This window comes from Sus scrofa, unplaced genomic scaffold, assembly GCF_000003025.6.
Source record: "Sus scrofa isolate TJ Tabasco breed Duroc unplaced genomic scaffold, Sscrofa11.1 Contig26, whole genome shotgun sequence".
Lineage (NCBI taxonomy): Eukaryota > Metazoa > Chordata > Mammalia > Artiodactyla > Suidae > Sus > Sus scrofa.
In genome coordinates, this window is record NW_018085136.1 from 541,428 (window position 1) to 556,951 (window position 15,524).

Consider the following 15,524-nt stretch of genomic DNA (forward strand, 5'->3'; position numbering starts at 1 on the left):
TTCAGGACAGTGAGAAGGATTCCCAGGTAGCAAGTAACCACCGTCATAAAGGTAGCCACTGATGTGGTTCCAGAGAGGTCAGTGAATAAATCTCACTGTACTGGGTGTCAAAACAGGAGAGTTGAAAGAGCAATGGGATATCACAGAAATAATGGTTAATGACATTGGGCCCACAGAAAGACAGACTGAGCAAGCCAGTCAGGTGGGTGAGTGAGTGGTCACCACCTAGTAGATAGGAAGCTGTCACCAGGTGGATGCAGAACATGGTGGTCATGAGACCTTTGTAGTGAAGTTGGTGGCAAATTGCATCATGCAGATCATAGGCCATCACAGCCAGGAGGAAGCATTCCATGGTCAGGAACATGCTGACAAAGAATCCTGAAGAAGGAAATCCCTCTAAGAGATGACTTTCTATCCTTCTATGTAGTTCACCAACATCTTAGGAAAAATGACTAAGGATTAGCCAAAAAGAAAGCCAACTTATACCATCTCATTTCATTTTTAGCATAATTTATAGGGTAGGGGTTACTAGGGTATAGAAAACATATTTATGATTCTGGAAGTATTTGTTAAAACACTTCCCAATAAGACTACATGAATTAAATAGTTTCTTTGCAACTTACAATTGATACTGTTTCTAACAATACAATTTTTAAAATGTATTTTATTCTTATGATAATTCAATTTTCCAGCTCACTTTGTGCTCATAGACACTTTGAAAATAATTCTTACATCATTAATTCACATCTCACTTTTGAATCATACATTATGGAGCACATTGGTAATAAAAAATAATAACTGTATTATATGACTCCTGTAGGCTAACTGCTTGAGCAAATGTTACTCTATTTCATGGGAGAGGACAGGAAGGCTTAGTGACTTCTTAAAAGACACTTGGCTATTGAACATTGAAACTGCCATTGCTAGCTTTTTGATAGCAGAAACTGAACAATTGTATTTTGTTCCATTAATAAATGTCTGTCTTTTACCCATTGTTTGGTTATTTAGGTTCTGTGTTTCCATAAAAATAGCATAATTCGTTCTAGTTCTGTGAAAAAAGACATTCGTATTTTGATACTGAGTGCATTGAATCCATGGAATATCATCATTTTAACACTATTAATTCTTCCAATCTGTAAACACGGTATTTTTTTTTCCTATTGGTTTGTGTCATTTTCAGTTTATTTCATCAGTTACCCATAAGTTTCTTAATATAGGTCTTTACTTCCTTAGCTATATTTATTCCTAGGCATTTTATTCTTTTTAATGCAACGGTAAATGAGATGATTTTCTTAATTTCTTGAGCATGGTGTATGATCTTTAATATTGAATTCAGTTAGGTGATATTTTGTTAAAGATTTTTGCCCCTATCTTCATCAATGATATTGTTCTTTGTGGTATCATTGTCTTGTTTTAGTATCAACATGATGCTAGCATTATAGAATAAATTCAGAAGCACTCCTTTCTCCGTGGTTTTTTGAATTGTTTGATAAAAATTTGCATTAACTCTTTTAAAATATTTTGGTAGAATTCATGCATGAAGGTACCTGGTCTTAGAACTTTGTTTTAGGGCTTTTTTAAAATTTCTGATTCAGTTTCACTACTGATAATTATTATGTTCAAGTTTTTTACTTATCCTGATTCAGTCTTGGGATACCATATATTTCTAGAAATTTATACATTTCTTCCACATTATTTTATTGTTATATAATTGTTTATTATACTACTCTCTTATGATCCTTTTTCTAGGGTTTCAATCTTCTGAAATTGAGACTTTTTTAGCAGTCTACTGTAGGATAAATGCTGAAGAAGTTTCCATGTGCACTTAAAAAAAATACATATTCTGCTATTTTTGATGGAATATTCTATATACATCTATTAGGTTCATTTATATAAAGTACCATTTAAGGTGCATATTTCCTTAACAGTTTAATGTCTGAATAGTAATTGACTGGTATAAGGGAAGTGTTAAATTCTCCTAGGATTATTGTGCTATTATTACTTTCCCCTTAGTTTCTGTTAATATCTTCTCAATGTGGAGGTGCTCCAACACTGAGTGTCTATACATTTAAAACTCTTGTATCTTTTTTTTCTAGGATTGATAATTTTATCATAATTTAATGTCCTTCATTGTCTCCTACTACTGTCTTTGTTTTAGTGTCTATCTTGTCTGATACCAGTATTGCTATGCCAGCTTACTTTTTTTCATTTGCATGTAATATTTTTTTTCCTTCCTTGCATTTAAACTATCTTGTGTTTTTAGATCAGAAATGGGTTTGTTGTATTTGAATCTTCTTTGGTATCCATTTGAATACTCTATATTTTTTATCAGAGTATTTATTACATTTACATTTAAAGTAAGTATTTATAGGTATATACTCTCTGCCATTTTGTTAATTGATTTTGTCTTCTCTTTGTAGTATATATTTTTTCTTTTCTTTTGCTCTATTCTCTTGCAATTGGATAACAATTGTTTTGTTTGAATTGCTTTCCCTTTTTGTGTGTATATCTATTACAGAGTTTTGTTTTGTAGTTACTGTGAAGTTACATATATACAGGTATCTGTGTGTGTGATAAAAGTTGCTGATTCTCTTCCTTACCTACCAGAGTTGTCTTCCCTGTGTGTGAGTGTGTGTGTGTGTATATAATTAAATTTCTGATTTCTTACTTTCAAATACATTTTAAAAACAATATTTATTCATCCTTCCTATGTTTATTTTTGACCCTTAACTACTTATTGTGGCTGTAGATGATTTTACTACTTTTTTATATTGGCCTTCTTATTAGCTTTATAATTGGTTGATCTACTACCTTTAGTCTATATTTTATTTTACAATGAGATTTTTCCTTTCATTATATTTATAGCTCTATTGAGGCCTTTTGTTATATGCTTACAGAACTCCCTTAAACATTGCCTGTAAACCTTGCTTCATGGTGCTGAACTTTTTGACCTTTTCCTTGCCTGTAAAACTGTTGGCCTCTTCTTCAAATTTGAATGAGAGTCTTTTCAGGCAGTGTATTCTGGGTTGTAGTTTTTTCTATTTTCACTTTAAATATACTGTGTCACTCCCTGCCATCCTGCAGAGTTCCTGTTAAAAAGTCAACTAATGATCTTATGGCAGTTGCCTTGTAAGAAACATGTTGCTTTTCCTTTGCTGTCTTTAATATTCTCTTTTTATGTTTAATTTTTGTCTTTTTTAAAATTTTTTGATCACATCTGTGGCATATGGAAATTTCTGGGGGAGGGATAGAATCCAAGTCGCAAGAGTTGTGACCAACACCATAGCTGTAGGAATACTGCAATGTTAACCAAATGCACCAGGCCAGGATGGAACCAATAATGCCACAGAGACAAGCTGAATCATTAACCCACTGTGTCATTGTGGGAACTCACTATTTTTTGTCATTTTATTTAGAGTGTATCTTGATGTGGTCCTTTTTGGGTTGTTTCTGCTTAGGTCTCTCTCTGCTTCCTGGACTTCATATCTGTTACCTTTCCCAGGCCAGGGATATCTTCAGCTAGCCTGCCTTTAAATACTTTTTATGCCAATTCCTCTTTTTCTTCTCCTTCTGGGAACCCTATAAGGCCAATGTTAGAATGCTTGATACTGCAAAGAGGTCTCATGAGCTGTCTTCATTTATTTTAATTCTTTTTCCTCTTCTGCTTTAATGATTTCCACTACTTTGTCTTCTAGCACACTGATCTTCTTTTCTGTGTCATTTTATCATATTATCTACTGTTGATTACTTCTAGTGTAATTTTTATTTAAGTATTATTTAAATAAGTATTTTATTTAAGTATTATACTCTTTGTCCCTTTCTGGCTCTTCTCTATAATTCTGTAAAAACTTATAATTTTCCTTCCATTCATGTAGTTTTTTTCCCAGATTATTTGAACATGTTTACAGTCATTATCTTGAACTCTTTAGCTTGTTGACTTTTTATCTCCATTTAACACTTCTTCTGGGTGTTTCATTGTGTTTATTCAGGTGGAACATATTCCTTTATTGCCTCATCTTGTTAAATTTCCTGTTTTATCCTATGTACTTGGTATTTTCATTATCTTTCCCAATCTTGAAGAAGTGGACTTAAATAGAAAATGCCCTATCATATTCCCTTCTGGTCACCAGAGCTTTATGCACTAGTGATGTCCATTATGTGGGCTTCATAGATCACTGCTGTTGTGGGCTGGTAACTTTAAGCACAGTAGCAGATGGAGCTTGACCCTGGTCCTATTGCTTTACAGACTCTGCTTTTGGGGTGGCTGCTTGATGCTGGTGGACAGTGCCAGGTTCTCGCATGACTGGTTGTATGGTCAAGGTGTCCAAGTCATCGTCCATGCCCATGATGGGTGGGGCTAGGTCACATAGCAGTGGCAATGAAGGAATCATGAGCTAGTGTGGCTAACTGGTAATCAGAGCACATTCTGTGGTAGGCTGGCTAAAGGCAACACTGTGTCCCAGAACTGGTATAATTCTGCTGAAGGTAAGGATTTTCCATGGTGTTTTGTTGTGGTGCTACCCTGCTGATGTTCAGACTGGGTATTGACAAGCTTACTGCAGGGCATAATGTTGCAGAGGGTGGTATATGCTATGGGTTGATGAGGCTATGTCCCTGCAGTTAGGGCCCAGTGGATATTTGTGGATGATTCTGTGTCCTGGGGCAAGTGCCATTGATTGTTGAGCTGAGCCAGTTTCCAGGATCTCTGGCTATGGGACAGGGGACTCAGTACAGGTGTTGGTATGGTGGTGGAAGCACTAGGGAACAAGGAGTTTTGAGGCTTCTGTCATTACACTAGTGAGTTAGCCACAAACTTACATAACTGACTGAAATACCACTGTGGTACCAGGGCTGGAGTCTACACACTGGTGTTTGGGATAGTGTTCCTAGATTTAGAACCATCACACTATCAGGTGGAATCAGGTCCTGGAGTCTCTAGTTGCAGGGCCCAGGGATTCTGAAGCTTTTTCTGAAGCTGGTATTGGCACACATGTGGACAAGGCCATAGCCTGCACTATTCCAGGTATAAAATTCCCCCCAGCTTGGTGGGTGAGGCTGAATCTAAGTCTGGTGATATTTGACTGGTGGGTGAGTAGATATGAGAGTGGCTAGGCCATAAATGGGTACTTCATTAGCCAACCTGTTGTTAGGTATTTCCTTGCCAGCTTTATGCTTGGCCTGGGGCTTCTTGTGATTAGAACAGATTGGGTAGTGAGTAATTTGGGTCTCATCACTGAAAACCTCACATTAATACAGTCAGACAATAAAACAGGGAACAATTTAATAAGATATTAACAATGCATGATCTTTTCTAGTGAAACAAAATGGAGAGTACCATGAGAGAAAATAAGAATGAGAGTCTTTTGTGGGTGCTAATGTAGTCAGAAAAGTCTTTTTTTTTTTATGAAATGTAGTATCTTAGCTGTATTCCAGCAGTTGAAAAGCTACTCCCTTTTGAAGCACTGTTACTGTGTTAATCTCCAATATTCAAAAGGACTTGGCACATTCAAGACACTGAAATATCATTGTGCCTTAAGGGAAATATGAAAGGGAAAGGATAGCACAAAATAGAACATACTGATGTTGAAGTGAACCAGACAGGAGCTCTGAAGTGCTGTACATATCTTGGTAAAGAAATGAGATTCCACTTAATGTTCCTTTAAAATTGGAGTGAGTAATGCGAAAGAAGCATTTTTTTTTTTTTTTTAGTTAAGAATAGCATCCATCTTAAAATTAAGGTAGAAGAGCTCCTTGAGAAGAGCTTCCAAATCTTGCTCTGCACTCTGTTGGTGCCAGAGGATGAAGAACTATTCTATCTATTTGTATTTCTACTTCATCACTAACCAGAATTAGTAAGCAGTGGTTAATAATTAATAAATATATGATTATAAATTAATAAATATATGAATATCTCTGTAATGTATCCACAAATTTACTCTAGCCAGAGGCCTCCTGGTCTTTTATTTCTGCTTTTCTTCCTGCTTGTAAGGTAGAAACATGGACATTCTAAAATTTTGTAGGAATAAACAACTCTATGAGATAAATAAAACCCATTTTATGAGATTTTAATGCCCATTCTAGTGAATATTGGGAGTGTGCGACTAGGCAAAACTCAAATATAATATGCATATGCTATATGTTTCCAAGATATGAATCCACTTTTGAAATTTAAAAGCCAAAGAGCTACATTTACACCCTCCTAGTAACTGGATGGAAATATATGATTTGGCTTCTGAAAACCATGAGCATTTATGGAAGTCATAGCATGGATATACATTATTGGAAGCAAGTGGTTCTGAGACTCAGAGTGCTTCTGAGGTCAGAAAAGTGGTGGAAGCTTTGCAGTTAAGGTGATGGTGACACGATTGGCATCAACAGTATATCATTTCCTTGAGCAAAACTGACCTGTCAGGTGTGCTTCTGCCACTTGTTAATCGTGGTTCAGATTGGACTCTGTGACCCACTCTCTCCAAAGATTCTTTAAGCCAATTAATTGCATACACAAAATCCTTCCAACTTCAACTTGTAGACATGATTCAATGTCTTTAGATGAGAACCATCACATGTACCAAACAGATATAAAATTCTCCTTTTCAACTTATCACCAAGAATGGAATGCCATATATTTTGGAAGCATTATAGCTAACAAGGGCCATTTTTTAACAAAAGAAATTACTCTTAATATGGTTAAGTAGAGATGATGGTTATTAATTTAGTAAATACTGATTAAGCATTTATTCTGGGCCAAATTTTCTTGTAGTTTCAGGATATTTGACGTTGAACAACACACATACTCTATACTGCTTGTGAATAACTTCCTATATTTTGAGTCTTTACATGTACTTCTTGCATGCTATAGAGAACTAATGTTCATAGCAAAATAATTTTTGACCCCTGAGAGAGTTGTTGTCAGGGATTTCATACTCACAGCTATATCACATCAAGTTTTTGGAAATACAGGGCTAATGTGCAGTAGAGAACAAGAAAGAGAGATCCAAGTATTGTCAAAAAGGTAGGGAATTATTCCAACAGAAATAATACTTAAAAGGCCAGTGAGCTTCAAGTGTCCTTCTCCACTGGCAAAGAGAAATTATGCATAATTCTTTCTGGAGTTCCCATAATGTCTCAGCAGTATGAATATGACTGCTCAGGATCAAGCCCTGGCCTCACTCAGTGGGTTAAGGATCTGGCGTAGCTGTGGCTGTGGTGTAATAAGTCAGCAGCTGCATCTCTGATTCACCCCTAGCCTGGGAACTTTCTTATGTCCAGGTGCAGCCCTAAAATGACAAAAAAAAGTAATCCTTCCTCAAGCTAGATTGATTGATCAATTAATTACCATATTTTTATTATCTATTTTAGATTAAAGCTATTGGCCAGGTGAGTAGTTTTATTACATTTAAAAGACTCTAATAATAAAATTATCACAGTAATTATCATTCATGTGTATTTTATTTGCCAACAGATTATTAAATTGATATTGCAAATATCTCCATCATTCTACATTTACCAAAATTTAAGGTAGTTATTTTGCCAAAGATTACATTATTAGTAGATTAGCTAAGATTTGATCTCAGAACTATCTTCCTTAAAAAGACAATGTTCTCATGCACCATGCTGTACAGTAGAAAAAAAATGTATTGGGGAAATTTAAGAAAAATTAAAAAGACAATGTTCTTTATCATTATACTATACTAAACTTGCCATCTATTTCTCAAAAATGTACATTAAATATAAAATATATAAAATCTACACAAACAAAGAAAAACTGTAAAAATGAGGTTCTTAAAGTGAATGAAAAGTTAAGATTATAATAAAAATATTTTTTGTTACTGAGTTCAAATTCATACTGCTTGCCCCACCTCAGGCCAGTAAATTGAGAGACAAGTTTTTAGGTGCAGAAATAGAAACTTTATTCAGAAAGCCATCACTCTGAGTATATGGTGTACTAGTGTCCTAAAGAAACAGCTTGCCTGGGTTTGGATGCTAGTTTCTTTATAAGAAAAAAAAAATGGTGAGGAGAAGCAGTGGAGGAAAAGAAGTAAGTTGTTGCAAATAGATTCTCTTTCTGGCCAGACTCCAAGGGGCAGGTGTTAATTTGTTTATTCTTGCAGAATAAATAATATAGCTAAACAGAATGCTTCCTGGTGATAAACAAAGGTATTTTAAGTTAACACTCAGGCAACAGAAGCAGGATACTTGTAGATAGGCCATTCATTATATTTACTTTAAGCTACAGAAAACTTCCATTTAGTGATTAATCTGTAGCAAGAGCAATAGCATATAAAGATTAAAGTAAAAGAAATAGATCCAATATGGATTTATACTTGCTCTTTCTTATTACAGTTACATCAATTTTAATGTATATATATTTTTTAATATGGAATGCTTAACAAATTTGTGTAATGCTTGCACAGAGGCCATGATAATCTTCTCTGTATCATTCTAATTTTAGTATATGTGCTGCAAAAGTGGGCACAACTTTAGTGTATCTTTATAAAGAAGAAAAGCAGTGTGAAGAAATATAATTAATTAGGCATATATAGACTAGTATTTAAAGATCTTTAGAAGGCTAAGCAGAGAAATGTACAAGGTTTACACAGAGACATAAACATGTGCACATATGAAAATGTGCTTGTATTTGCAAATTATTAGGTGACTATCAGAGGCAGAGTGATTGAATCTAGAAATACCAGGAGATAGTAGTTTGAGATATGTAGGAGTTTTACTCTACTCTCTTTACTTCTGTTTGCATTCTAATTTTAATATTTATTTTTATCCATCATATTTTCAATTGTGAATTAAAAATTATATATCACATTAAAAATTTCATCTGTGAGGCAAATGAAATTGAATAAAGAGGATAGGCCACATAGCTTTAACTATTTTATCTAGCATAATAAACAGATGAAGATAAAGGATGAGATGCTGACCAACAATTAAATTAAAAATAAGAAAGAAATTAAAATAACTTCAAAAATTTATTAAAATTTAGTGTAATTGTATAAAAATTTCATTGACTATTTCAAAATGTATTATTTATTGACTACTTATTGTAAATTCATTCCACCTCTCCAGGTGAAGTGATAAACTAGACATTACACAGTTTATATTCTAGCAGAAAAAACTACAATTGTTTATGAACATACAGTTTGTACCTTAGTTTAATTATCATAAATCCTTCAGAGAAAGGAAAGTTTGCATCATATTTATTAACACTTTTACATTTCAGAGAAATGCACCCTTATGTTAATTTCTTCATGAGACAAAATGCAATTACTTAATACCTGATCCACCTTTTTTTCCTCCAGAGCTTCTTCATAGCATTAGTCATCTCAGAATTTCTTAGACTATAGATTAATGGGTTCAACATAGGGGTTATGAATGTAAAAAACACATTCAATGATTTGTCAATGGGAAAGGTCTTAGCAGGTCTTACATGTATAAAAATACAGAGAACAAAGAAGCAGACAACCACGGTGATGTGGGAAACACAGGTCTGGAGGGCTTTCCACCTCTCTTCCTGACTCAGGTTCTTTAGAGAGTGCAAGATGACTTCATAGGAGATATGTAAGAGCAGAAACAGAATAATTCACATCATTCCTCCATTGGCCACAACTATAAGGCCAATGACATAAGCATCAGTGCAGTCAGTTCCAATAAGGGGTACATGTCACACAAAAAATGATCAATGACATTGGGGCCACAGAATGGAAGTCCATAAATAGTGCTAAATTGAATTACTGAGTGCAGAAAACCTCCAACAGAGGATAGCAACAGTAGTGCAACACACACCCTTTGCCTCATGATAACCAAATAATTCAAGGGCTTACAGATGGCCTCATAGCAGTCATAGGCTATTACCAAAAGAAGGAAGACTTCTGATCCACCAAAAAAGTGGTCTATAAATAGCTGAGTCATGCAAGATTCAAAGGATATAATGTTTTCCCCAAAAAGCAGGTCTGAAATTAATCTTAGGGTAAAGGAAGAGGAATAAGTGACATCCATAAATGATAAGCTAGCAAGAAAAAAGTACATTGATGCGTTCAGGGTGTTGTTGAGTTATAGTCATAATGATGAGCAGGTTGCCCACAACAGTAACAATATAGAAGAGCAAGAATATAACAAAAAGGACTTTTTGTTCTTTTGGATTCTGTGTGAGGCCCAAGAGGATGAAACAAGTCATATTGCTCCTTGGTTCCATCTAGTCTGTGCAGAGGTTGACTTCACATATTAGAAGCAGTTTGTCTATAAAACAGGGGAGAACATTTAAATGAATTATAAGTTTTATCTTTTTCATCCATTCAGTGAGATAATTTTATTAAATTTTACTGTCTGTAAAAGTGATTCTGATGTTAGCCATTTCCTATTACTTGGATCTCATCTTAAACATTACCTATAGGAAAGAATATCTATGATTATACTATTAATAGAAAAAAATTTCCCTATTATGTCTGTCATAGTACCATATTTGTTATCTTATATGTACTGAATAAGATTACAACTATTTTATTAAACTGGCTTACTATTTATTTTCTGACTCTATCATTGGAATATAAGACTGAATCATGAGGAAACTTTCATATGATGTTTTCCTTGTTTCATTAATTGTTATTTCATCAATCATAATTCCATTTGTGGCATAAAATAGGTCCCCTAAGTTTAAAAAATATATGTTTGGTCTTTTCTAGGGCCACTCCCATGGCATATGAAGGTTCCAAGGCTAGAGGTCTAATTGGAGCTGTTACTGCTGGCCTCTGCTAGAGCCACAGCAATGCAGGATCTGAGCAAAAATATAATAATTTGATAAATAAAAGTTATTAAATATAAATTGGCAATATTTTTTCTATATTTAACAAAATATAGGGCAGAATAAGTTGAGTATTAAATAAAACAAAAACAAAATTTGATAGGACAGGTGGTGAAATGTACAGTGAGTTAATTTTCACAGAAAAAAATAATTGAATTGATATTTTGCTCTTGGTTTTTAAAATGGTTCTAAAGCTGTTTTTTTCCATGTTACCTTTTTTCTGACCATAATTCTGTAATATAGTTTAGTAACATCTTGACACACACATGTAGTTTTTAAATGTTGTGGAAAATCCCAGTGATTTTAATTAAGCAAGTATCTGTCTTGGACATATTCCAGTTCTAAGACTTAATGATAAATGATGTTAGAATGGATAAAAGGTCCAGTTATCTTTGCCCCTTGTGGGAACAGTATAATATCTTTTTAAGATATCTTAATAATATCTTAAAAATGTTCAGTGTTCTGTGTTAGGCTTTATGCAATGTATTGAAAGAATGAGAGAAAGAAAGAAAAGAAAGAAAGAAAGAAAGAAAGAAAGAAAGAAAGAAAGAAAGAAAGAAAGAAAGAAAGAAAGAAAGAAAGAAAGAAAGAAAGAAAGGAAAACAGCAAAAGAATATAGCCTCTGAAAAACTCAAGTCAACTATTCTGGCCACACCCATACAAAAGAATGAGAAGAATAAATGATTGAACTGTATTTTTCTATTTTGAAGTTTGAGGAAAAGAAGTTATTTGAGATAAATCTTCCTGGAGAATTACTAGTTCCTACCTTGCCATGTAAACATAGGATTTGATCATCTTTCTGATAAATTATCCAAATATATTAAACTTCTGATTTTTTTTTGTAGCCACCCTGGTGTTTCCTTTAAACATTCTACAGTACAATTAAAATATCCTAGAAATAATCAGAAGACTCTATGGAGAAAATGAATGGATAGCTAAATGAACTAAAATATTTTTGCAAGAAAAATACAGTCTTTCAATCTTGGCTGTCATACTAGATGAATTACAGGTCTTTATGTATAATTTAAAAGGTGTCCTTTCAGATTGTGAACAAGAGTCCACAAGGTAAGACTACAAGTAAATATTGAAAACCACACTTTATAGTTCTGTGACTTTTTTCATTATGTTAAAAATAAATCATTTTGAAATAAATTAAACTTAGGTTCCAGTTCTCAAGTTTTATCTTTTACAATTGTGTGACCTCTGGAAGATTAGTGAGATATCCTGCACCTTCTTTCTTCAGCTATAAAATGGTCATTTTAGTTCTTATTACAGTAAGTGTTAAATATTAAATTGTCAGTGCTTTATTGGAATCCTCTGTAAGATTTTATAGCAGTTGAGTGAGAAAATTAAAGAAGATTCAAAGAGAATCATTTAGGCTGCTTCAAGATAACACATTGTTGGAGGGAGAATAAAACTGGAGAGACTTGGCAGGAGGCTATTGCAGAAAGCTGGGAAAAAATGGGGGTAGAAAATGATCAAATTTGTGGTATATTTTGAACATAGAGGCAACAGAATTTGTTAAAATTATAACAAATATGAGAACATGAAACGGAGTTCAAAATACTGTGAGGATTTTTTTTTGTCTGAAGCAATTATATTGAAGATTGTACCATTTAATGATATGGGGAACACTTTTTTATTACAGAAATTTTTAGATTTTCTGTAATAAAGACTAACTTGAAACCAAAATACAGTTGGCCAAAAATGAAGATGTTTTTGAAAAAGTTAAAATAGAGTAGAGATAGGGGCTGGAGATACAAAATTGAACTGCTTCGGTATTTATTGACCAAGACAATGAGGTATATCCAACTAAAGACACTCAGAAAGAAGTCTAGTGAGTTCTGTGACATTATGGGCAGTGACCTATTCATAGTTTGATCAACTCACAAAGATTATGTAAATTAAAGTGGGTCTCAAATATTACATATTTTCAACTTTATAAATTGTGTTTTTATGGAATTTCACCATCTTTTCTTGTTCATACAATTTTCCTTAAAACCTCAGCTAAAGCATTTCTTCCTCCAGGAAGACTTATCTGATTCCACTGTTATCCTTAGCCTTGTGTCATTTTTCTTGTAATGACACTTATTACACTGGCCTGGAATTGCGTGGTTCTTGATTATGTGTCATGTTACAAAGGGGAGAGATCTGTGCCTCATCAACTTTATAATCACAATGTCTGTGACACATTGGACTCAAAGAGATTCTACATAGTCATTATTTTAACTGAATGGATGAAAAAGATAAAACTTATAATTCATTTAAATGCTGAATCCATTCAGCAATTATCTGGTATATATGTAGAAAACTCTAAAAAATTAAAGAGAGCTTTTTTAAAGCATTCCTATGTTGCAAAGATGTGAGAATATGCGCTCTTTCCTGGCACCAGATTTTAATGAGAAATCTTTCAATGTTTCAATGCTGAATATGTCATGTCCTGCAGGTCTGTCATATATAGACTTTAATATATTCAGGTACATTCCTTTTGTACTCAATTTATTGTGAGTATTTTGTCATGAAATGATGTTGAATTTATGTGAATAATATAAATAGAAAAATTAAAAAATAATTCCATTTATAACAAGGATTAAAAAAATAGAATACTAAAGAAAAAATTAAACAAGGTTACAGAAGCCTTGTATACTAAAAACTGCAAAACTTTGCTGAAACATTGTAGAAGGCACACATAAGTGGAAAAACATTCATCAGATGGAATATTTAATATTATTTACATTATTTAATAACAATAATCCCTAAAATGATGTACAAATTCAATGTAAACCATATCAAAATCAGAAAAAAATATTTTTTGCAGAAATAGAAAAATATAAAATAAAATTTGTATGAAATCTCAAGGGATTCCAAATAGCCAAAGCAATCATACTCCATGATTTTAAAATATATTATGAAGCTATGGTAATCAAAACAGTGTGATGTTGGCATAGAAAACAGACAGACGGGGGGGAATGGCCAAGGTGATAGAGTAGAAAGACCCTGAACTCACTTCTCATTGGCATACCAAAATTACATCTATTTACAGAGCAACTATTGAGGACGACAATCTGACAAGCAGAAAACATCCTCTATGACTAAGGATGTAGAAGAAACTACAAGACAAGTAGAAGTGGTGGAGACATGGTATAGTAAAGTCTAATAGCCTGAGTATGTGTGAATCCCACAAATAGGAGAATAATGCAGTTGCAACGTTTCTCACAAAAGAGTGAGTAGACTCAAAAGCTCATTGAGCTACCTAGGCCAGGGGGGCTATATTGGAAAAGTGAGCCCCAAAAACATTTGGCTTTGAAAGCTAGTAGGGCATCCTTTTTTGAGAACCAAATGGCTGTGAGAAATAGAGACTCCAGCCTTAAATGTCACATACAAAATCACATACATCCTAAGACTGACTGCAAAATTTCAGATAAAGTAATTTGAAAGGAGACTGAGTGAAACCACTGACAAATCTTGGAGAGCCTCATGGAGAGCCAGGAGGAAATTGAACAAACTTTGGGTCATAGATGCTGGCAGTAGCCATTTTGGTGACATGTCCTAAAATAAGGACACAGGTGTTGGAAAGTGTAATATTGGAAATCATCCTACAATTTTTTATTTTTATTTATTATTATTATTTTTTATTACTCAAATGAATTTATCACATCTTTAGTTCTATAATGATCATCACAGCCCAATTTCACAGGATTTTCATCCCATAACCAAAGCACAACCCCCACCCTGCAAATTGTCTCCTCTGGAGACTATAAGTTTTTCAATATCTGTCACTCAGCATCTATTCTGCAAAGTTCAATCTGTCCCCTTTTCAGATTCCACATGTCAGTGAAAGCATTTGATGTTGGTGTCTCATTATATGGCTGATTTCACTTAGCATGATAATTTCTAGGTCCATTCATGTTGCTAAAAATGCCAGTATTTCATTCATTTTAATGGCTGAGAAATATTCCATTGTGTATATGTACCACTTCTTCTTGATCCACTCCTCTGTTGATGGACATTTAGGCTGTTTCCATGTCTTGGCTATTGAAAAGAGTGCTGCAATGAACATCAGAGTACATGTGTCTTTGCAAGTCATGGTTTTCTCTGGATAGATGCCCAGGAGTGGGATTGCTAGATCAAATGGTAGCTCTATTTTTAGTTTTCTGAGGAATCTCCATACTGTTTTCCACAGTGGTTGCACCAATTTAGGATCTCACCAACAGTGTACTAGGGTTCCTTTTTCTGAACACCCTCTCCAGCACTTATTGCTTGTAGACTTTTGGATGATGGCCATTCTGGCTGGTGTGAAGTGGTACATCATAGGGGTTTTGATTTGCATTTCTCTAGTCCTGAGTGATGTTGAACATCTTTTCATGTGTTTTTTGGCCATATGTATATCTTCTTTGGAGAACTGTCTGTTTAGATCTTCTGCCCATTTTCTGATGGGGTTATTTGGGGTTTTTTTTTGTTGTTATGGAGCTGCAGAAAGTGTTTATAAAATTTGGAGATTAATCCCTTTTCAGTTGATTCATTGGCAAAGATTTTCTCCCATTCTGTGGGTTGTCTTTTTGTTTTGTTTAGGGTTTCCTTTGCTGTGCAGAAACTTTTACGTTTAATTAAGTCCCATTTGTTTTTGTTCCTAATGTCATTACTCTAAAAGGTGGATCTGAAAAGATGTTGCTGTCATTTTTGTTGGAGTGTTTGGCCTATGTTTTCCTCTAAGAGT

At 34.0% G+C, this 15,524-nt stretch overlaps 1 pseudogene; it reads right to left on the reverse strand.

Moving 5' to 3' along the window:
* Window positions 1-9,277: 9,277 nt before the first annotated feature.
* LOC106505230 lies at window positions 9,278-10,201 on the reverse strand (annotated as a pseudogene).
* Window positions 10,202-15,524: the final 5,323 nt, after the last annotated feature.